The 23,447-nt window shown below is 45.7% G+C and overlaps 1 protein-coding gene and 1 long non-coding RNA gene across 14 annotated transcripts in view; one reads left to right on the forward strand and one right to left on the reverse strand.

Moving 5' to 3' along the window:
• The window catches only part of LOC308570208 (uncharacterized protein), a 147,297-nt gene that overhangs the window by 112,272 nt on the left and 11,578 nt on the right, over nucleotides 1-23,447 (reverse strand). The gene's annotated exons all lie outside the window — the stretch shown is intronic.
• LOC308570213 overlaps nucleotides 13,427-23,447 on the forward strand; it is a 114,089-nt gene continuing 104,068 nt past the window's right edge. For 7 of the 8 annotated variants that reach the window (XR_014000976.1, XR_014000977.1, XR_014000978.1 and 4 more), the window contains exon 1: nucleotides 13,427-13,557. This is a non-coding gene — a long non-coding RNA (uncharacterized lncRNA). The remainder of the gene's footprint in view (nucleotides 13,558-23,447) is intronic. The other variant, XR_014000983.1, reaches the window with a different exon arrangement.

A 23,447-nucleotide genomic window follows, 5' to 3' on the forward strand; every position in this document is an offset into this window, starting at 1 on the left:
CACCTCGCCCCCTCCCTCCCAGTATGGAACAATGACCCACCTACAAGCAGTGGCTCCATCCCAGCCAGCAACCCACTAATGTTAGGCAATGCTACCTGCCCTAATTGACTTTCCAAGGCTCTCCAAGGTTTAAGGCAAGAGTCTTCCCCTTCACCTGAGCCCTATAACCGGGGATGCCAAGGACTAGGAATTCCTGCAAGGAACTCATGAGCTATGTTTCCTTCGTCTTGAAAGCTGCTGCGGAAATAAAATGGAATGTGGTGGAAATTTTACTATAATGGATCCCCTAATCTAAGGAGCAGCACTTATTACATTGGTATCCTGCCCTGTTCTCCAAGGAGCTCAAAGAGGGCATAGACCAGGGATGCGGACTTATAAAAAATATTGGGGGCCCCCGGAAAAGCTCATGAATAATAAATAAGCTCATGAATATGCAAATAAAGTGGCGCCGCCTCCTCGTGAGCGAATAGGGGAGAGCGTGCTGCGCCTATTAATCAGCTCCGAAGGAAATTGGGTGGAGCTTTTGCTCGGGAGGGAGGGCAGGAGGCATGCAGCCCGACCCTGTGCATTTTGGGCTGGGGGAGGGGCAGCGATGGCGCTCTGCTGGAGGGGCGCCGGAGATTATTGGGGGGGCAGAGCCCCCCCAAACGAATTTTTGAGGGGGCTCGGGCCCCCTCAAGCCCCATGGACTCGGCGCCTATGGCATAGACAGACCATTTCCTTTCCCTGAGGCCTACATGGCTAAACAGGGATTTGGGCTTAGGTCTCCCTGCTCCGTGGCCAAGAGTTTAAACCCTAGCCCAGCTGTTTCATTCATTAAGCAGCAAATTTGGGGTTTGTGTATGCAATGTGCCTTTAAAGCACATTTAAAGTGTATGTCCCCCTACAAGAATCAAGGGAACTGCAGTTCACCCCTCACAGCAATACAATTCCCAGCATTCTTTTTTCGGGGGGGTGGGTGGGAGGGTTAAATACAATGCTGTTTTTCTAGAAAAAGAGGTGCCGGAATTCATCATAAACGCCTCCTTTGTTCTCTTATGGCGCACACTTGAGAGGTGTCAGAACTGAGTTCCAGCAAAGTCCTGCTTTTAAAAATCCCTGGTTTAATAAATGGTGTGTACGCGGCATAAACACTGTCAAAAGGGAGCTGCAGCCAACCAGAGTTCCCCGGCAACGTTCAGTCTGGTCTACATATGCAGCAGAATAAAAAGGTAACGAGACAGGGTTGGACCGGCCCTATCATTAGGCAGAGAGGGGTGGCTGCCTTAAGCAGCAGATGATGGGGGGCAGGGGAGCAGTAGCAAGGCGCTGAGCAATAGGGCTTTGTGTGCCATGTCACCAGCCCTCTACCTCTGCTGCAGTAGAAGTTGCTGTCCCCTTGCCAGCATTGAAGTAAGATTCAACGGCATGTCCAATCAGTTTCTCTTGATGGGTAAGGGAGTGAATTGCCATCTTATTCCACACCTCAGGCAGCAAACTGTTTGGGGCCAGTCCAGAACGAGGTGGCAGAGAAGAAATGCAAAGTGATAGAATGGACTGCTCTATTTTTATTTTTATTTTGCTGGTGGATATGCCTTTTTGAGGGATGCGGGTGGTGCTGTGGTCTAAACCACAGAGCCTAGGGCTTGCCGATCAGAAGGTCGGTGGTTCAAATCCCCGCAACGGGGTGAGCTCCCGTTGTTCAGTCCCAGCTCCTGCCCTCCTAGCAGTTCGAAAGCACGTCAAAGTGCAAGTAGATAAATAGGTACCACTCCGGCGGGAAGGTAAATGGCATTTCCATGTGCTGCTCTGGTTCACCAGAAGCAGCTTAGTTATGCTGGCCACATGACTCAGAAGCTGTCTGCGGACAATCATCAGCTCCCTTGGCCTATAGAGCGAGATGAGCATGCAACCCCAAAGTCGTCTGTGACTGGATCCTAACAGTTAGGGGTACCTTTACCTTTATGCCTTTTTGAATGCTGCTTCCTGTGTAAAACAACACATGGTGTGAACTGGACTAGAATAAAAAAGGTAAAGGTAACAGACCCCTGGATGGTTAACTCCAGTTGAATTCAGCTATGGGGTACAGAGCTCATCTCCGCTTTCAGGCCAAGGGAGCCGGCACTTGTCTGTAGACAACTCTTCCAGGTCATGTGGTGAACATGACTAAACCGCTTCTGGTGCAACAGACACCGTGACAGAAGCCAGAGCGTACGGAAACGCCGTTTACCTTCCCGTCACAGTGGTACCTATTTATCTACTTGCTCTAGTGTGCTTTCAAATGGCTAGGTTGGCAGAAGCTGGGACAAAGCAAGGAGAGCTCACCCTGTCACGCGGATTTGAACTGCCAACCTTGTGATCGGCAAGCCCAAGAAGCTCAGTGGTTTAGACCACAGCACCACCTGCATCCCCACTGGACTAGAACCTCTCTCCTGGTATGTGTGCAGAGCTGTTCCTAGGGGTTGGTGAAGCTGGCTTCTGCTGGGGGTGCAGGCCCAGAGTGTGTGTGCAAAAATCACCTATTAAACTACGGAGTATACGACACATATGTATGACAATTCGCTGTTGCAGCAAGATTAAACGCAGGAGAAGCTTCCCTTCCTTCTTGCACCACGGCACAAAGGTGTGTGGGGTTTTTGGCCCTTCCTCCTCGCCTTGCCTTCATTCTGGATGCTTTGTGTACTTGAGTTGTGTTAAATCTAGTCATTTCTAATGTGGCTACTGTGATGGGCGGCTTCCAACCAAATATTAAAAACAATACAGCATCAGACATTAAAAACTTCCCTAAGTAGGGCCGCCTTCAGTTGTCTTTTAAAAGTAAAATAGTTGTTTATTGCCTTGACATCTGCTGGGAGGGCGTTCCACAGGGCAGGTGCCACTACCGAGAAGGCCCTCTGCTTGGTACCCTGTAACCTCACTTCTCGCAGCGAGGGAACCACCAGAAGGCCCTTGGCACTGGACCTCAGTGTCCAGGCTGAACGATGGGGGTAAAGTGCTTTCCCCCCTTGGGGTGGGGTGCCCAAACAGCTCCTTCCCAACGGTGTAGGACACGCTAGGTACACCTTTCTCTCTGTTTGTGTACTGCTTGCATGCAGTTTCAACATCGAGTAGCATTTAACACGGGTGGCGCTGTGGGTTAAACCACAGAGCCTAGGACTTGCCGATCAGAAGGTCGGCGGTTCGAATCCCCGCAACGGGGTGAGCTCCCATTGTTCGTCCCTGCTCCTGCCAGTTCGGTCCTTGCTCCTAGGAGCTCGAAAGCATGTCAAAGTGTAAGTAGATAAATAGGTACCGCTCTGGCGGGAAGGTAAATGGAGTTTCCATGTGCTGCTCTGGTTCGCCAAAAGCGGCTTAGTCATGCTGGCCACATGACCTGGAAGCTGTATGCTGGCTCCCTTGGCTAATAAAGCGAGATGAGCACCCCAACCCCAGAGTCGACCACGACTGGACCTAATGGTCAGGGGTCCCTTTACCTTTGCTAGCATTTAAAAATGGCACCCCCCAACCAATAGCAGACCTACATTTTGGGACCCTGAAGGTCAAACCATCATGGGGGCCCTTCGCAACCAGCAACAGGGTCTGGGTAACCACTGTTACCTTATTCAATGGGGTTGTTCCACGGCAACCTTGACAACATCTGACTCTCAATAAAATATTAATCGATTTGAGTAGTGAGACTCAAATTGGGTCTACTAGATCCCCAATTTTTAAGCAATGGGGACTCAATTTACTTTTGGGTCCCCTCCAAAATTAGGGGCCCCAAAGCTTAAGCTTCATTAGTTTCATAGTAGATCCTCTGTACTCTGTAGGAGTACAGTTCTTTAGCACATCAGGATCCAATCAGCTCATTTTGCTGCATGCATAGTTCACTTGTATAATATACCTGCTTGCTGCATTCACACTTCCCATTTTTAGGTGCAGGCCAAGGTGTTTTGTTTACACTGACAGTGCACGTTTTAAAACGTAATGTTCAAAGTGATTCTCTGAGAAGGCTGTAAAGGCAACCTTATCTATTGTAAAGGTCATGGGTGCTGTGAGCCCTGCATGTAATTCCCCTGCCCGCCCCCCAGGGAAAAAACCCCCGCACCAATTAAACTACTGCTTTGGTGCTTAGAAGCCAGGACTCATTTATACTCTTCAAGGTTGCAATATTAGGGTTTGTACAGGACTCCAAACAAATTAGCAAGGGCCAAGGTGGAAGACGACTAGGGCTTGGCTGGTAGGAACTTCTACTGTCAGAGGCAGTCTGAATAGCATTTGCTGGAAATGACAGGAGGGGAGAGCGCTGTTGCTGAAGCAATCTTCCCTCACACAGCAGGACAATGAACTGCTGAGAAATAGTATCTGCATTCGACTGCACATTCAGATGCCTTCCCAGATGCATATGTGCTACATCATGTGTGCTGGGGTGTGGACTGGATCCTAAGATCTGCCACATTGCAAACAAGTTTGTGCCCTTTTGACAAAAGGTGCAAGAGAGCGAAGACCTGAAATACAGGACAAATCTGTATCAATACAGGACACAGCATTTTGCCTTGAAATACGGGACAATCCTGTATTATAAAGGAGACAGGTGCCAACCCTGCTCTTGGGCCACCTGAAGCAAGCTCAGAGCCAGGAATTTGGAGTCAGGCCCAAAGAACAATCCAAATGGAGGCAAAATTAGAATGCAGAACCGGTAGAACAAGACTAGAGTCATAACCATAGAGCAAAACCAGAAACAAGAGACAGGCAGGAGCTCAGGTTGTTGCTAGCTTGTTGTTCAAGCAAAGCACGAGGAGGATCTTGTACTCCTTCCTGCTCAGGAGGAGAAGAGCCAGCCTGGGCAGAGTCAATCTGGAAGGTCCTTGCCTGAGAAACTATAGTGACATTGTCACATTGGGCAGTGGTTAGCAGTTCCTGTTCCTGACACTTCTCTGAGAACATGCACCACTGTAACTCACCACATGGGGCAGTGGTCAGCAGATCTTGGGAGGGCGGGAACCTGACAGATATACTCCTTCCTAATTAAAAGAGTGATTGGTACCAAGCTTGGATCTCATTTCTGCAGAATCTTGCTGGAAAGCTCTTTTCTGACAATCAGTGGTTGTCAGCCAATGGTAGGGTATTTTGGTGTGTGTTTTTTAAGCCAACTATATTTCCATCTTAATAGCAATTACTTTTAATTCAAGGAGACAGACAAGCAGGAATAGGCTGAATGCCTTGCTGAATTCTAAAGCTGAATCCAACTGCATTTTCTCTGTCTAGTAAATTAAATTTTAGCAGAGGAGGTTAGTCTGGCAAGGCTTGGCTTGCGATGCTAGAAACCAAGACATTTGTTCTTGTTCCCCACATACAGGCACACAGCATTCCTGTCTAGTTTCACGGCTGGCAATTAAAGCTACTCTTCGGCTGCAGAAATTGATAACATGAGTGAAATAATAGAGCTGGTAATTTGATTCTTCATCAGTCTTACTGGAAAACCTTTTTGGTCATTTACTCCCTTAGCAGTCATCTGCTGGTGAAAATTGCTGTGGTCATGGGGGGGGGGGCTCCCATTAATAGCGTGATATTGTAGCTGCTAATGTCAAAAGCATGGCTCTGTATGAAGTAAGAAGGCTGATTTTGATCCCAATTGGAATAAGATGGGAAAGGAAATTAAGAGATCACCAGTGAAAATATCAACCGAGGACAACCCAGAATTCCTTTGTAGTGGAGATTGGTTATCCCACCCACATGAGACAGGTCTGAGTTACAGCTGGTCTTTTTTTAATGGTTTTTTAAAAACGGGGATCAGATATTGCTGCTTCCTCCCAGAATCCTCACTGTAACCTGATACCTGCAAACATCTAGCAGTATTTCCTTTGCTTTGCAATCTCCCAACTTGAGTTCAAATGCAGGCCCCATGACTCCAGCCTGGCTGTTGTGCTTTCCCCACACTCCCCTCACTCGCTGCTTTGTACAACATTCCTGCCTTGTGAAGAATTGGGAATACAGTGGTACCTCTGGTTACGTACTTAATTCGTTCCAGAGGTCCGTTCTTAACCTGAAACTGTTCTTAACCTGAAGCACCACTTTAGCTAATGGGGCCTCCCAGTGCTGCCGCGCCACCGCCGCGCGATTTCTGTTCTCATCCTGAAGCAAAGTTCTTAACCCGAGGTACTATTTCTGGGATAGCGGAGTCTGTAACTTGAAGCGTATGTAACCCAAGGTGCCACTGTATAGGACTCTTCCTTAGTCATTCCATTGGTTCATCTAGTTCAATATTGTCAACACTGACTGGCAGCATCTCTCTGCCAGGGTTTCAGGCAGGAGTCTCTCCCAGCCTACCTGGGGACACCAGGAATTGAACCTGGGACCTTTTGCATGCAAACCGGGTGCTTTACCACTGAGCTATGGTCCTTCCCAGGTAGTGGCTTTGTCTGAGGCCACCTAGTGAGTTCATTACAGAAGCTGGAGTATTATATTCACTTAGCTGGGAATAAGCCCCAATGAACTCAATGGGATTTGTTTCTGAGTAGACATGTTTGGGGTAGTCCTGCCAGTGGGATTTGAATCAGAGTTCCCAGGCAGCCTTCTGCTATGATCTATGGACTAATACAACAAATGCTACTCTATTCAATCCATCCCATGCACGCTCCACTGAATGAGATTTACTTCTGCCTCGCACTGGAGTACAACCTTACCCATTGACTGCACTCTGCAAATTGAGGACCTTGGAACAGGGCACTGATGGCACCCAAGAACATCAGTATTCAGAAAGATGTTGCATCAAAGCACACCAGAATCCCCCTGCCTCTTTTCCTATGAGTGGTGTGGTCTTTTCTCACAATCTCTCTTTCAGCGCCACATACTTCCCTCCTCTCTTGCCATTCTTTTTCTCTTCAAATGATTTGGTGGCTCCTGTCCATCATAGAATTGTAGAGTTGGAAGGGACTCCCAAGAGTTCAACCCCCTGCAATGCAGGAATCTCAGCTGAAGCATCCATGGCAGATGGCCACCCAACCTCTGCTTAAAAACTCCTAAGGAAGGAAAAGTCTGCCATCTCCCAAGGGATTTGGACTGTTCCACTGTCCAACAGCCAGTGGCGTAGCGTGGGTTGTCAGCACCCGGGGCAAGGCAAGTAATTTGCGCCCCCTAACCCGTGGATTTGCGCCCCCTAACCCCCAGATGTTGCGCCCGGTGCGGCCGGCCCCCCCTGCACCCCCCACGTTACGCCACTGCCAACAGCTCTTACTGCCCGCACAGTTCTTCATGATGTTTTGTCGGAATCTCCTATCTTGCAACTTGACTGCGTTGGTTCCAGTCCTACCTTCCAGAGCAGGAGAAAACAAGCTTGCTCCATCTTCCACGTGACGGCCCTTGCAATATTTGAAGTTGGCTATCGTATCTCCTCTCAAGTCACATAGCCTGAAAACAGCTCAAATAATAAATCCTATCACGATCTGACTGCATTTCTAATAAAAAGCGGAGTTGGGGTGGAGGAACTCCTCTGTTATAGGATGTCTAAGCCGAGGAGGTGCAAATTGGGCTTTTGAACATCAAAAGGGCTTGACTTGAAAGCGGCAAGTGGTAGTAAAAAGTTTTCGGGGAGGGGGGTGCGGAGGAGTCCTACCCCCTTCATCCGGACAGATCCGGAGAGCAGAGACTTGGAGGGTCTGTTTTGATGAGGATTCTTTTACAGGACTCATGTCCCCAACGCACTTCAAACGCCTGCGACGGGGCTGGTTTGGGGTTTTGGTGACGCTTCTCCATGCGCCTTCGGAGGGCTGCCTGGGCGTGGCTGTAGTACAAGGCAAGCAGGCGAGGCGCGAGGTTTACTAGCGCTTCAACGGTAATAAAAAAAGTAACACAATAGCATCCTGCTGCAGAACGTTTGCTCTGAAAGAAGGCGGGAGGGGGGGGATGCAACACTTTGCATTGCCTGCTGGAAACGATCCTTTAAAAAAGCGCATTTAAGCAATCGGCACCAGCAGAACAAGGCATGGGTTTGGTGTAGAATGAAGTAAAATACTTGCCTGCACACTGTTAGCGTTTAAAATTAATAGACCAAACTGTGTAGCTGCTATAAAACAGAACAAAGCAGAGGAAAGGTTTGTGTAGCAGACTTTGCAGGTCATTCACTGCGTGTATCGGATTGCAAAACCTCGGTAGTCTTGTTTTTTCAATGACTGGCATTTTGAGACTGGATGGTTTGTTTTAAAGATTTGTTGGCATCAGATTTGATGGCTTATAACCGCCCCCATTTAAGCAATGCGACGCTTTCTCGCTGCTTTGAACAGAATCGTTTCATTTTTCTTAAAAACAAACTAAAACACCCTGAATATATAACAGGTAAGGTGAAGGTGCGGTTCAAAGTGAGTCTGGGCGTTTTCGGGGAGGGAAAAAATAATTTTAGCGTTACTACTGGTACAGTATTATTAACTAATGGATTCTCTCCTTTCAGAAAGGTGGGGAAATAGGCTTGTGCCCATCTCTGCACGAACGGGTTATAAAGTGATTGATTGATCGGGCGATACTGTACTAGGTATTGCCACATACTTTTCGTTACAAATACTGTAACACGCCCGCGCGTTCATTTCTCGCCAGCTGCCCCTTCCAGGATCCAACCCAATCAGATCACATCAATATATTCCTGAGTCAGTATGTTGTGGTTCCCCTTGGACTTCTGCCTGTCTTGTTTTCGAACTTTATGTGGAAAGCGGGGTAATTTGCAGCCCCAGTTTATCCAAGTAGTACGGCCAAACCCAATCTCTGCTGTCATTCAAAGAGATCAGAACGAAGCTAGAACGTGATGTCTTCATTGATCAGAAACACTTAGCTCCGAGTATTTGTTTTCAGCCCAATGCTGTCGAAACGAACTACAATTTTCAGATATCTGGGTCGTTTTGGGATTTACTACTAGCTACAGTGTTGGGTTATGTCCCCGCACGTATTTATTTTTAATCTTACATCAGTCACCCAAACAAAGGATTCTCATATGTTGGCTATCTGTACTATTTCTATGCGTTCCTTTTTATTAATCAAGATAAAAATATTTTGATTTTTACTTATGTAGCGCGAAGGTTAAGTTGCTATTATTAAAAACAATTGTTCCGAAATATACTGATGGTCTAGTCTCGAATTCGCTAGTTTTCTAAAAGACTCTTTAATAGCTGCTGAGGTTTCGGAATTTCTCTAAAAGTCCCCTTTATTGATTCGTCGGTCAGTGTTTACTTCTGATTAGGAACTGGCCTCAATCACTAATAATGTTGACTCGTCATCATGTATTGATTTCATTTAAAACGGAAGTAAGTCCAGCCATACTCTAAACTTCTATTTTCCATCAGTATATTCTAACGGCATCTTGAAAACACCAACGTGGTTTTTTGAAACAAGATCCCACCGCGGTCATTGTGTGTCTGTGTAGTTGTTTTAGATAGGTAGGTAGATATAGATATAATTATATTATACAATAAAATGGCAAATGCCTTTCCTCGTTTTTTTGAGCACGGATGGACGGACGTACAAAAATACAAGATCATCCGCCTAAATGCAGCGGGAAGTTCTCCTGCGCAAGCCCCCACGCCACTGAAATAAACGGCGGCGCTCTTGCACAATTCCCCTTGGTTTAAAAGAGACTCGACTCAGGACTGCCCGCTGGTTTCTCCTCCTATGTGTTCAGCTCATGTTCTCGCTTGCTTGGCCTTTTCCACTCAGTAAAAAAAGTCCCACGAGGATCATGGGCCGCGCATCCCGGATCGCGCAGAAACTTTTCTTGCAATTTGTTTTGCTCGATGGCGGCTCCTTTTTGCGGAAGCAGAAAGAGATGCGTCCCCCATAAATATCTAGGCAGCAGGGGCAAAAAGTCATTACACCCCCTGCTATATGTTCAGCATGAAAAAAGACTGTTGTTATTTGCTTAAGCAATTAAATATCGATCGCCCCACACCAAGTACAGTACTAATATAATCATCCAATCCAGGGTGCTTTTAATTGGTCTGAAGAAGAGCTTTACCGGCCATTGACATGCTGGTCCCATTAAAAGCGAACAACAAGAACATATTGATAAAAGCATTAATATACAAGTCATGGTATTTATACATTGGCGCAAATGGAGGACGTGTGACTGATACACCGAGTATTAAAATTCAGCGTCAGGAGACGTATTTTTGCAGGGCCCATTCCTTTTCCACGAGGAAGACAAAGAGGGGGTGCGGGAGAGAAAACGTAGGTTTAATGCCATATAGGGCTCAGAGGCTGCATTTTCTTCAGATAGGAAAAGCAATTATCTTTACGGATGATTAATAGTCAAGCGCGCACCCGCCCCACCCCGCACCCCAGCATGCGCGCTCCAAGTCAGGCGTTCACCGTATCCCTTCTTGCACCGCCAGCTCCAATTGTTTTAACGTGACCTTTATAACCGTGCGCCTTCGTCGCGCGGCGTCAGCGTGCGCCCACTTAGGCCTTCCGCGCTCCAGAGGGGAGAGCGACGAGTCTCCTATCAGGTCCGTCGATCTGTGCTTTCCTTTTCTCTCTCTCTCTCTCTCCATCCCCCACTACCCCCAGGTTGGCTGGGGGGGGCAGCTCAGCTGCAAACCCAGCGGAAGGGTTTTGCAAAGGATATGCCGGATGGAGACACATTCTGTAACTCCTCAGCGGAGGCCGCGCGCGCCGGACCGGAGAAGGGGGGGGGGGTTAATCTAATAAACGGAAAGGCCGCAGGGCGTGCGGAGCAATGACAGATCTTGGCCATTTGTTTCACACTTCCTCCTCGCTCGATTGACCATCCTGGGCAGTTTGAAAACGACGCCGGCAGACGCATGCATGCATACACCCACGCACCCACCCAAGGAAGCCTTGTCGCAGGCCCCAGCGATGTACACCGCCACGTGGGCGCCTCCGGGCCTCCACCCGGCAGGCCCAGCTTGTCTCAGGGTCGGCTGAAAAGATGCCACCCCAAATATCCAAGCGACTCGGCCCACCGCCTCCTTTGCATTTGATTTGTATGTCTGCTGCTGCTGCATCGCCATCGTCGTTGCTAGCAGGCCCTTCGGCGAGCTGTAGATAAGACGGGACCACGTGGCATTTCAACTGCAACGTTTTCAGAATGACAATTCCAAGTTGCAATCCTAAGTAACAGCTGGAAGTGAATCCCATGGAACTCAACAGGGCTTTCTCCTGCGTAGGCTAGGCAGGTAGAGGATTGCACTGTGCGCTTATGCACACTTTGCTGGGATAAGCCTCCCTGAACATAGTTAAACGTGCATGGTATCCAGCCATTATTTGGCAGCCTGCTTTCTCCACATTCTAGAACCCACATTTTGTTATGTGAATAGGGCCACAATACCTGAAGGCAAGGTTCTGAATCACAGTGCAGTTCCTGGTGTTAAAACAATTTTTTAAAAAAACCCATAGCGGACCCTGCCTAGCTTTGCCATACTGGTTTCCTTTGCCAGTATCCACATTATGCATTACGTTGTGTGGGATCAGAAAGAATATTGTGTTATCATCATCATGCTTGCCACAGGGAGCAATCTGAGCCGGGTCAAAGCCCCAGAGCCCATTTGCAATAGCCTGGCCCAGCCCTGGAGCATGTGATGGAATAATGAAAAGTGGATGAGTATGTGCAGAGTGCATTACCATCACGGCTGATTGTTGTCACCGTTGGCCTCACCCAGGTCTCACAATTGACAGCTTGTACACCAAGCCTTCGGAGTTTTATTACCACACACATTAAAGGCCAAAGGCTCAACCTTCCAAGCAGAAAAGCACTCTCTGCATATGAGTAATCTTATTTAAAATACCAAAATGGAAAATAAATTAATTTTCTCATACACAAAGGATTGGGCTTGGTGTGTGGAGAGATCAGAGATCTCAGAAATGACAGCCATCTACTAGATGCCATTAACCGCACCCGCTAGAATTGCATTGTTCTTTATTATTGTGTAGGAAATCTATTGCCTTCCAAACTGCAATGATAAACCTGTTTATTTATCTTCGGGTGAGGCATTATTAGAGTCACATTCTCTCAATTGAAATCAAGACAGAAAAACATCCTGGCCAATAAAGAACCTATGGTGTGAACATGACTTCTGACCATCATTTCTGAATTTGCCTTTTGTACTCCAAGGTGAGGACAGCAGAACCTTGTGTATGGGGTTTGACATACTGGAAAGATGAAAGAAGGCAGCATATGGATTTGCAGAAATAATTATCACTTTTGTACTCCTTAGGACCTCTTGCTGTGCAAGCACAGGAAATAAGAGCAAATTATACTAACGATTTTTAAATGCAATTTTCAACTCCAGCCACTGCCAGTGGTTTGATAGCTCTGCTGCTTCTGGCACAACCGCTGCAACGAAACCAATCTAATGCGCAATGCTGGGAAATGGATGTTTCCCAGTCGCTGGTTCGTCTTCGCTGCGACCAAGGAGGGCAGCACAGCGCGCTCTGAAAGCACATTTCTCCCATCAAGTAGAGATATGCAACCCCGACCTACGCGCGCCTACTCGGAAGCAAGCCCCCGTTCAATTCAACGAGGCTCCTAAGTAAGTGTGTGCATTACGAACTTCGCAGTCTCCCGATTAGAACTGCGATTTAAAGATATCAAATATGTTGGGGGGGGGGGGAAGCTGATTTTTAAAGCATCGGGACCACGCCCACTTCCATGCAGCCGACAAGTGGCTCAAGTAGGAAGGAACACACACGCACCCCCGCAACTGCTGTCAAAACCGGCTTCCCCCTCCCCCCGCCTACGTGGTTTAGCTGTCCAGGCCACCCATTTGGGCAAATCGCATAAAAATTAACGATGATGTTTTTAAAAACAAAACCATGGTAGACGGGCGTGGGGGAGCGTATGCAACGTCTTGCAAGATGTTCAACGGAAAGGGAGGAGGGGAGGGAACCCGACACGCGTCTCGGGTAGCCTTCTCCGGCACGCGCGCGTCATGCGGTCCTCTCACCCCACCCGATTTTTATTTTTTAAAAAATAATATATAGAAAATCTGGGCCTTTCTCCCTGACGGAGACGCCGCCGTTTGCCCGCAGAGAGGGAGAGCTGTGCAGCCAGCAAGGATCGCCACCCGTCTTCCAATGGCATCTGAATCCCGGGCTCTCCCCACCCCCCAACCCGCCTCCCCCACCATGCGCGAAAGGATATATATATACGGGAAAGGCGAGAGGCGGCCGATCAATGGAAGGAGCCGGAATCCACGCAAATCGCCTGGGAGAGGCAGCCAAGCGGGCAGAGGCGCAGTCACGTGCAGCTGCTGCCACCGCCGCCACCCTCCCCGTTCTGGAATGCTAATAAACCCGGGGAGTTCCAATGCCGAACGCGGCGGAGCTGAGTGTTCTTTTTCCTCCTCCTCCCGCCCCCCCCCACGTCGGGGGAACCACCCGGCACTGCAGTGTAGGGCGCAGTGCTGTTGTCACCTGATCGCCAGGCGCGCCGCCCCTCGCTCCCCCCCCCATAAGTAAGGAGGGAATGGTAGTGTCTGGTATGTGACACCGCAGCCCCTCCCCTGTGCGATCTGTGGCCGCTAAGCCTCAGAAGCTGCGGGCGCCGGCGGCGGAGAGAGGGAGTCCCGGTAGCTGTGCAGCCACCGCCTTCATGAACAGGTGAGTCGGTCCAGCGGCAGCTTCTCTTGGTGCTGCGAGGGGAGACAGACCTCTGGTTGCCTTCTCCGCGGCGGGCAGGTGGAAGATGCTGCTGTGCTGGGTGCACTGCCCTGGCCCATTTCTTGCAAGGCTTTCCCGTTGGTTTCAGAGCTTGGTTTTTGCGGAGGGTGGCGCAGGGCTCCTGAAACGAGCGTGGCTTTGGGGAACGGGGTGCTTGGCTCAAAGGATATATGGGAAGATAAAAGATGGTATGTTGCGCTGCTGAACAGCATCCTACACAAGCCACGAGATCTTTAGATTATTATTATTTTAAACAATTTTTTTTGGTTTTTAAAAAGATAGACCTTTGTTTGCTAAATGTCACAGGAAAGCAAATGTGAGTGGCTTGGTTGTAGAACTTTATTGTTACACGATCATATTCTTCATATTTAAAAATGGAGAGGGATATTTCATGCGCTCTAACCACATGAAACAAAAACATTTACGTACATGGATATGTGCCCCCCCTTGCCTGCCTGGTGTGTAGCACATGCATTTTAGGATTACTTGACCTTTAAAAAAAAACATATTTGGTTTTTTATTAACATATTGATCTCTGTGTTTAGGAAATGGAAGGAGGAAATAGTCCCCTCTTAATGAGGCCAGATATGGGCAATTGGGTTTTTCATATGCTACAGAACTGTGTGTGTCAAAAAAATGAGAAATACAGATGGAACTGAAAAAGGAGAGCTTTCAAATGCAGGGTGGGGGTGGAATTAGACAGTTAAGATGAATTATGACTAAGGAGGCACCAGGGAGTACTAACTATGCGATCCAATATGTATCTAGTCAAAATATATCCCTCTGAGCTCAATGGGGCTTGTTTCCTAGCTTGAGGCTACAGCCCTAGTCTTGTTATTTGGGAATAGCCCCCATTGAATTCAGTGGAATTTACATTGAGTACAGTAGATTTGTATTGGATTGTGCTGAAAGTTATAGATTTAAAAAGACCAGGTCACATCAGAATGCTTACTTTTTGGCTAAGGAAACTCTTACTAAGGGTTGACAGTTTGGTTATTAATGTGTTTGGAAAGCCAAATCTGCCAGGGGAATGGGTGAAAATCCAGGGATGTGCAAGAATGGGTGTGTCAGCGAGACTTTTTGCCAATATTGTATATCGTGATTGCTCTGTCTGGACTGCACAATTGCTGGTTCCACAATGAAGCTAGAGATAGTCAAAGACTGTACTTTTTGCCAGCAAAATTGGCAGCTGTGGAACAAACCAGTATGTTAAGGTAACGCCCAGTGAATGTGTCCTTCTCAGAGACTCAAGTTTGTCCTTGGTTAAGCAAAAACATTTCCTTTCATCAAGTTACTTCTCCCCCTCCCTGCCACTAATGATGAAAATGGATACCCTGTGGAAACTTGGAGAAGGAGTGGCGCAGAATGACCCCTAAATTCTGTTCAGCTGTGTAGAAAACCACACCAAAGCCATTGAATGGTGACATTTTTGTATGTGTATTTATGATGGTGGGCATTGTAGGAAAAAATACAGAGCAGAAGAAACTTAAAAGGCTTGAGCTTACTTTGACAATGATCACTGGCTAGCAAAGAGACATTCATTAACTGGGTTCTGATTTGTAGGATATGTTACTAAAAGAGGAATCGCTTATGCTTAATTCTTAGTGGAGTTAAGGTAAGCTATTTGAGTGTTGTGCAATGTTTGGGGCGGAGGAAGCAGATTATTCAGAGGCTAGTAAAACTGAGAATTCTGTTGATCGCAGTGGGAACTACAGTTATACGTTCCTGTAATATTTTCAAAATCTAGGCATGGATGGAGAACTGAATGAGACAGAGATTCAGATAAGCTAACGCATGTGGGTTGAACCTGTAAGGACCATTTGATCAAGTTAATTTTGGAGAGAGTCTATTTCAATGGGTGATACTGATAAAATATCACAGTAGATCTATTTCTGTCTCTATCTCTCTCCAATCCTGCATTGAGATGATAAAACTGAACTTTTATTATGGCCTTGTAACTGGGGACTTGCTTGGGAGCAAGCCTTGCTAAACACAGTGGGTCTAACGCTTTGTAAATGTTTAGGATCAGGCAGTTAAAAACCTAAGCGGCTACATACAATCATAATTATTCCCTGCCACTAGAGCCCCTTTTTAGAATGTGGGGTGTATAGCGGACTCTGGTGCACTGAAAGCAATGGGTACCATGTGGAAAAAACAGGTATTAGTCAGTTACAGCCTGCAATCATGGTTAGCTTTAGCTAGAATTCTCAGCATTTGTCTTTTTTGTTCCTTTGGGGAGGACAGGAAGTTCTCAGAATTCACTTGGCAAAAGCAGAAGCAGAAGCTTTGTTTGTCAGGATTTAATTTTCTACGGGCTCTCAATACTACAGTGTTCTTTAATAATGTAATTTCGGATATAATTCCTTGCAGAGTTTGTGCATTAAAGGGTATTGAAAGATATGCTGTGAATGGAGAGTCCAAAACTGTCAATTTTAAGCCTTGATATAAAACAGAGGAGAAAACATTTGGTTGTGGGGGGAATTCAGCTGCCACCTGAGGGATAATTAGAAGTGTGATGGATACAAGATGCTTGACAACATGTGCATTAAAAGTGCCTTAAGAACGCTGGTGTCAAAATGATTAACTTCTGCCCTGTAATACCTGCCTAAGAATGTTCCAGAACAAAATGGCTCCTCAAGTTGTCTCGCAAATATGTGCATAGGATTTCAGACTGGAGCATTCCAGAACACCCACCTTATTGCTAAATGGACATTCAAGCAGAATAAGCAATTAGCTTTTCAAACTGACACAGCAAATCCAAGAACTGAAGTTCTTGATGCAATTGAATTGTGGCAGTACAGAAATTGAGCTTGTCTCCTATAATTTTATATTAACTAAGCTTTGGCTCGGTGCGGAGAGCATTTGTTAAGAGAAACCAGCCATGCAAAGCTATGTGAAATCTTGCTAGCTTTTCTGGAAGCCTACAAGAACTGTTAATAATCTGTGCTGATGGGGTTTAAGCTCCCCCTCTAACACTGGGGAAGCAAACACACACGTTCCAAATTTGGATAGCAAAACAATAATGCCTTTATTGGGACCATCCAAAAATCACAAGGTGGTGGCCAAGCTTTTAAGCGCACTGGGAATCTTCAGTTTAGATGTTAAGCAATAAGATTGAGCAGGGTGGGGAGAGAGATGTTGCTGGGCTAGTTGGAAGCCCAACTCTGCATTCAGCTACCAGCCTTGAGACAAAATGGAGGAGCCGTTTTTTGCAGACTTAATTAAAGTAGATTGTGCCTGGCGCAAAAGACCACTGGTTGCAACAAGGCATGCTGGGTCAAAGAAACAATGGCCTTTCTTCCTTTGAAAATAAAAAGCAACAGTTGTTCAAATCTGCCTTTAAAGCGGGAATTGGCCTGGGCCAATGACCTCCTTGAGTGCTTTTGCTTGGCTGGAATGGGCCCTATATCTGTGGCGATGCCTGTTGCTTGGCTGGATGGAAAGATGGGGGCTGAGGAAGTGTAGGAACCTCTGGTTTTTGCGGGGCTTGAACATGCCCTCCCATGCAAAGGCAAGAGTTGCATGTGTTGGCCTCTTTCCACTTTAGCCTCTGGCTATTAGCTCTGCTTGCTGGGGCTGATGGGAGTTGTAGTTCAGCAACATCTGGAGGGCCAAGGTTTACCCCACACCTTCTCTATAGACACTTGCCTGGTTCCTCTGATGAGTAAAAATTGGAGAGTAGGGTGTGAGGAACGCATACCGCATGTTGCATTGGTGTGTGAATAGGGCTGCAGTTCCATGCACGGTTACTCCCAAGAAAGTTCCATTTAACTCAATGGACGTCAAAATGCATAGGGTTGCTCTTCACACAACAAGTATATGCAGTCAGGCATGCTGTCCTTTTTGTTATTGTGGCTTGCTTGCTTTCATGGGCTAGTCAGTGGCTTATTTGAAAAGCTGGCTTTTTAATCTTTATGGATGATGACTGGTAACCAGATTGCTACTTTTAACTTATGGGTTTAATTTTTTTTATTTTTTTTAACAGAAGGCTTGCATGTTATATCAGGAACTCCTTTTAAAAGCAGGTTGCTATGTGCCATTAATATTTGTGTGTGTGTGTGTGTGTGTGTGTGTGTGTGTGTGTGTGTGTGTGTTGCTTTTTGAGAAATAGGCTCCTTGGGTTGTATTGTCCTTTTGGATCCCAGTCAGGCATATCTCATGGTGGGGGGCATAGCAGCCAACTCCTAGGGTCCGAGGGCCCTTCAGCCACCCCCATAAAATATTTGAGGGGGGCCACCCCCAAATTAATGTGCATTGCCATTCAAATGGTGTGCATGTGCCATGCCATGTGATCGATTATGTGGGGTGGGGCTGACCATGCCCCCTCCCCAATATTTTATTCAAGTTGGCACCCCTGGCAGGGGGGATGTCTGAATGAAAAACATGAAAATCTGCTGCACTGTGTTACAGTGAGGGTTGCCAACATGGCACCTGCAGGCACAGGTGTGCCCACTAATACCTGTTTATGCAAGATTACAAGTGATGTTTCTTAGAAGGCTGAGAATGCCCCCCTTCCCCCATTCATTTATGTTTGGATGCCAGCCTCTCCTCATTTCCTTTATGGACCTGGCAAGGGTAATCTGTGATCTTTAGAGACTGAGGGATGGTGCTGGCAAGTACTGGATCTGTAGTTTTTCTTTTGTGCAGCCCATACAACACCAACACAAGGTTTACTTTGATGGCACTTTTCCAAAAGCCATGCTCATTTAACAGGACCAGTTCAGTTCTACTGCATCTCGCTTTTACCCAGACCCCATGGAAAAAATCACTCTGCTTGTCTGGGGGAAGGAGGGTCAGCTTGGAGGGTTGTTACCACTGGCACTTTCTCCAAATTCCAAATGTGCCTGTAGGTTATCTGAGGTGAGCATATGGAGTTGTGTCTGCAATCCAAATGAACACTCCAGCACCTGTCATGAATCCATGTACAGGATATATATATGATCTGTTTTGCTAAAGTCATAGGCTAGTGTGGGATTAGGATTGCAGCGAGAATGGATGGCCGCATCTACACTGCAACTTCATTCTGGCTTTATGCAGGTTTAACTGCCGTGACTTTCTCTGAAGAAGTTTGAAGATCGTATCCTGGTGAGCTGCGGACAATTTTATACTGTAATGGTGCCTTTCGCAAAACTACCATTACCAGGGATATTTGAGCTGCTCTTTCCCATCACAGTTTTAAACAGAGAGAGCCATATGTGAGTTGTGTCTGTTCAAATTACATTATGACCCAAGTCCTTCAACTGTATGATCGGCCTCTGGGTTGTTGTTGTTGTTGTTCTTTTGGTTTTCTAACATTGATCTGTTTCATTTGTGATATGTAGTTTTGCTCTGCTTTGTCTTGGTTTTTATCTAGTTTTTAGGGGAAATTATTGAGGTGTTTTATTTAAAAATGGAAACCACGTACAGAGGCTTTTTTATTACGTGGTATGCAATTTTTGTAAATCACATGCTTTTTTTTTTACAGGAGTGTAACACTGTTATGGTGGAACTCTTATTCTAGCGGTTAATCACAAGTAGTGCATAAATGTGTACGCAGTGCTTCACTTTCCCAAAACTAAGCAATTATTGGAATGTCAGACCTGGATCTATAGCTGGGGGGGGGGGGGGAACAACCCAGGAGAATTTTATTGTGTTTGGGAAATTGTCTTAAGTGCATGTGTTACATTTAATTTAAACCTATTTAGGTTTTCACACCCATTATCTGCTGCTGTTAGCGGTTTTTTCAGTTTGCAGGAGGCAAAGATCAATGGATCTTATTTTAATTACCTCCAATAAAAACAACTCCAAAATTCTTAAGACATTTTTTTCCTGTGAAGATGTCACCTGATTAAATAGCAATGATAAGGCCGATGTGTTTGCGCCGAGTACTTGTTTCCCCCTCCCCTTTCTGCGCATGCCTTGTATTTTTAAATTGGAACATACATACAGTAGTTGCGTTTCTTCATGTATAGAGTTAGGAAAGGAAATAATCAGTGTCAACATATCCGTCCTTTTCATTGCCAACAATGGTCTGTGTTATATGACTTATTATATTAAGCAGTGTAATAGGATTGATAGCAGACACATCTTGCTTCCTTCCGATTGTTATAAATGCCTATTCATGCTGAAATAAATTAATGCACCTGATGTACTGTGGGAGAACAGCAAAAAAACCTTCACAATGTAACTGCTGTGTTATTTTTAATTTACTTAAGGCCTTTTTAAAAACTGCTTGAAAATTGTTTAGACGATAGCTAGCTTAGTATTTTCTAATGGTGACTTCCACAGAACCTAGGTTTCTGCTCGGAAACAAGCCCTATTAAGTTTGATGGCACTTACCCCGGTACCATTGTGTAGGATCGCTACAGGCATTTGGACTTAATTACTTCTGAGTCGATGTGCACAGGATTGCGCCACAAGACTGTTTAAGATAAACTTATAGTGACATTTATTTTTTTTACCTTGCATGTTGAAAAATGAGAAGCAATGCCCTCTCTTTGCAATTTTGATGCTTTTTATTGGTGTGCACGATTGCGTTACAAGTGGGGTGTGTGTGTAGATATGCTAAAAAGCTGCGCACAAATGAAGAGTCAGTTGAGAAGCTGTAATGCATTAATGTTACAAAATAGAAAACGGTTATAGGCAGAGCTGGGTGGGGCCCAATGCAGTATTCAGCTCTCTGCCTTTTGTCTGGTAAAATGGCTGAGATGGAAGTTCTTGTCTACAAACCATTATTTTTGCATGACCTTTAAAAGGCAGGGGAAGAAATTTAATGTATCTCTTTGTTGCCGTACACTGTGCTAAGATATCAATGTATTGCCTTGGATTTTGCTGCTTGAGTTCCCCTCTTCAGCATGACTTGTCAAAGCAAAAAATTGAAACTCTGATTCAATGCCTGTTAATCCTGTTACTTCCAACTTCAGAGTTTTGAGGAATTTCATTTGTTAATGGTTTTGTTTGCAGAGATTTTATTTTTCATATGCTGAAAATGAATGAAGCGCATAGCTAACTGGTGTTTTCAAATGGAAATGGGGAATGGCGTATTAATACAGTGGTACCTTGGGTTACATATGCTTCAGGTTACATACACTTTAGGTTACAGACTACGCTAACCCAGAAATATTACCTTGGGTTAAGAACTTTGCTTCATGAGAACAGAAATCGTGCTGCGGCGGTGCGGCGGCAGCGGGAGGTCCCATTAGCTAAAGTGGTGCTTCAGGTTAAGAACAGTTTCAGGTTAAGAGCGGACCTCCGGAACGAATTAAGTACTGTACTTAACCCAAGGTACCACTGTATTGGCACTAGGAGATCTGGCTGTGACACAACCTTACCAGAAAGTTGCAGAAAACATGAGCTGTCTATTTTAAAAGGTGGAGATGTATTTAAGTTTCATGTGTGAATGTTTTCAGAATTAGATATTGTCTATTGCAATATGTATTTGTAAAAGTCTTCTGTGATCTCTTGTGGGACAGAAAAGGCATACATTTTCACAGACTTTATATTTGAGATATTCCTCTAAAAAAATCAGTTTTTGTTTAAAGATCTTGATTGGTTCTGCCAGTGTAACAGAAGTTAAATTAACTAGGGGGAAAACTGCAATTCCTGAAATACTTTGTGGATTGCCATTTCCCCTTTAATACTGAAGCTTAACAGCTTCGTAGAACATAGTGAAAGTTCTTCATTTTAGAACAGTACCACTATCTACTTAGAGCTCTAAAGGAGAAAGACCCTCTTTTTTCTAATGTTCTGATTTTGTAATCTCAAAAGTCAAGACACACCACCAAACTACTAATGTGAGCAGATAACAGGTAAAAGGCGAAAGGAACATCTTCAGTACAGGGAGAGAAACAAAGAAGGCTTTTTCCACATAACAGCAGAGGCGGTTTTAGGGTAGCGCAACTGGTTCGGCCACACTGGGCACCATGCTATAGGGGGCGCCACAACAGTGCTGTGGAAGGGAGCGCGAGAAACATGGGTGGCAAATTTTAGCGCTGTGCAGGGCACCACTGAAATTTGAGAGCCCCAAATCCACCACTGATGACAGATTTTAAATGGTCCAGCCAGTCGTATCGCTTGCTAGGGATTCCTGCAAACTGTAGTTCTGTGTGGAAGCCAGGAATATCTTTAGTGTTCTTGACACCCTTGCCAAACTACCATGCCCAGGATTTGTTGAGAGAATCTAAAACAGCTTAACTGGGGTTAAACACATTGTGCTTAACAGCAGGTAACAAACAAAGCCCAGGAGCACTTCCACTCTCCTGCTATTTTTGAGTGGGATTCAGTCCCATTCCAGCAAATTCAGGTTGCACAATTAAAGTCAATTTGGAGGTCTTCTGCAACAAAAAGCCACTTTCCCTAAACATCAAACCAGCAATGGGAAAGTGTGAGATAACATTTGCTTGGCCAACACCATCAAAGCTCCCCACTGATGAATTAGGATGAATGCTCATTAAATAGTCAGTGTAATCTAACCTCCCTACAAATAAATCGGGATGAGTACTCAGTGAACAGTGCCCAAAAATGGTTTTTTAAGAAAACAACAATACAAAGACAAGAGGCGCTTTGGGAAGGGCTGATTCTGGTAGAGATGTGACTGCGAAACGGTTAGGTGTGCTTATGCATATTCATGTGTGCAAGCACCCCACTTCTCCCCTTCAGATTAGCCTGTCCCAAGGTGGCTTTTATTGAACGGCAACAACACAATAATAAACATGGTCCTGATATCTGAATGCAAATGTAGCTCTTGGAACACTTACTAAAGTATACACATGCACCTCGTCAGCTCTGGTCACAAGAGTATGCTTGGAGTTTTCTTACAAATTCAGTTTTGGGTATACACCATAGGGTGCCCAGACTCTGTCCTCTCAATTTTCTCAGTTTATTATTTATACCCCGCCCATCTACGTATACCTACGCCAGAAGAGATCTTCCTTGCTCTCTCTCTAATGGCACTTCCGACTGCCATTCAAAAACTACTTAAAGCAAGCCTTTGGGCTTAGTTAGGATATGTTTTAGATACAGTCAACCAGATTTTGTGAGGGTTTTTCTTCTGCTGGTTTTATTTTATTGCATTATCTTGCAGGTTGTAAGCTGCTTTGGGCATTGCTATGCAGTGGAAGAGTGGATTGAGAGACAATCAATCAATCAATCCATCAAATGTAGGATTCAGGCTATTAAGCATTTTGGATTGTGCATTAGATTGCCGTGGGAACTCACTGCAGAAGCCAAGGCACTGGTATAATGTGCTCCTCATTGGCCCACCCCAAATGGAATTCAGAATGTTGAACTAGCAGAACATTATTGTCAGGATTATGGAATCGCCATGCTTCACAAAACTCATCAGCGTACATTGTGCAACATAATTTGATGTACATGCCTGAGAACAGAGAAAAGCAAGAGTCTGGCTTGTTGATGGCGCACTTTAAAATCCCTTAAAATAGCTGCCCAGAAGAAATGTAGAAATGGCACAGTTGCTTCGTCAGGGTCCTCACAATGTTGTTGGACTCTGAGTCCTATCAGCGCCAGCCAGCAAATATTAGGAATGATGGAATTTGTAGTCCAGCGACACCTAAAGGGCCACAGACTTCCCATTCCTGCTCCAGACATTATAAACCATTTAAAATTATCCGCCAATGCAAAATTTTGCTACTCTGTCTCCTGAGCATTGGAAAATCTGCTTAACCACACCACCAGAGACCTCACCAGGCATTTACACATGCTTTTAAGCCTCTGTTAGCCTTAAGATAACTACAGAAGCATGCTCCATTGTTTGGAGCAATGTGGCCTAGCTCCCTAATTCACCCACCACCCTCTAGTCAAGGGTTAGAAGCTTGCATCTTACGAATATGCGT

This window comes from Podarcis bocagei (assembly GCF_964188305.1).
Source record: "Podarcis bocagei genome assembly, chromosome: 12".
NCBI lineage: Eukaryota > Metazoa > Chordata > Lepidosauria > Squamata > Lacertidae > Podarcis > Podarcis bocagei.